General features: G+C 40.8%; 1 non-coding gene across 1 annotated transcript; it reads left to right on the top strand.

The window, feature by feature from the left end:
- The first annotated feature begins 228 nt into the window (after positions 1–228).
- Positions 229–329, top strand: LOC122691061. Its single transcript, XR_006340305.1, has one exon. It is a non-coding gene; the product is annotated as a U6 spliceosomal RNA (small nuclear RNA).
- The last annotated feature ends 471 nt before the right edge of the window (positions 330–800 follow it).

Raw genomic sequence — 800 nt, 5'->3', positions numbered from 1 at the left:
TGTCATAGCTTTCCTTCCAAGGAGCAAGCATCTTTTAATTTCATAGCTGCAATCAACATCTGCAGTGATTTTGGAGCCCAAGAAAATAAAATCTGTCACTGTTTCCAAGTTTTCCCCTTCTGTTTGCCATGACATGATAGGATGGATGCCATGATTTTAATTTTTTAAATGTTGATTTTCAAGCCAGCTTTTCACTCTCCTCTTTCACCCTCATCAAGAGGGTCTTTAGTGGTCACTTTGACAGCATATATACTAAATTTGGAACGTACAGAGAAGATTAGCATGGCCTCTGTGCAAGCACACAAATTTCTGAAGCATTCCATACTTTTAGACATAGAGAACAGACTTGTGGACACAGCATGGGGGAAGGAAAGGGTAGGATGAATGGAGAGAGTAGCATGGAAAAATATCTACTGCCATATGTAAAATAGGTCAGTGGGAATTTGATATATGACTCAGGAAACTCAAACCAGGGCTCTGTGACAACCTAAGAGTGGTGGGATGGGGTGGAAAGTGGGAGGAAGTTTTAAGAGAAAGGGCACATATGTATACCTATGACTGATTCATGTTGGTGTATGGCAGAAACCAACACAATATTGTTAACCAAGTACCCTTCAATTAAAAATAAATTAAAAGAGACTCTTTAGTTCCTATTCACTTTCTGCCATTAGAGCGGTAAGTAAGTGTTAGTCACTCAATGGTAGTCCAACTCTTTGCAACCCCATGGATTGTAGCTCGGCAAGCTCTTCTGTCCAGCATTCTCCAGGTGAGAATACTGGAATGGGTTACCTGTGCCCTTC

The sequence above is a fragment of the Cervus elaphus genome, chromosome X, assembly GCF_910594005.1.
Source record: "Cervus elaphus chromosome X, mCerEla1.1, whole genome shotgun sequence".
In the NCBI taxonomy this organism is placed as follows: Eukaryota; Metazoa; Chordata; class Mammalia; order Artiodactyla; family Cervidae; genus Cervus; species Cervus elaphus.
Note: the sequence above shows the minus strand (reverse complement) of the source record. Positions and strands in the feature narration are given on the sequence as shown.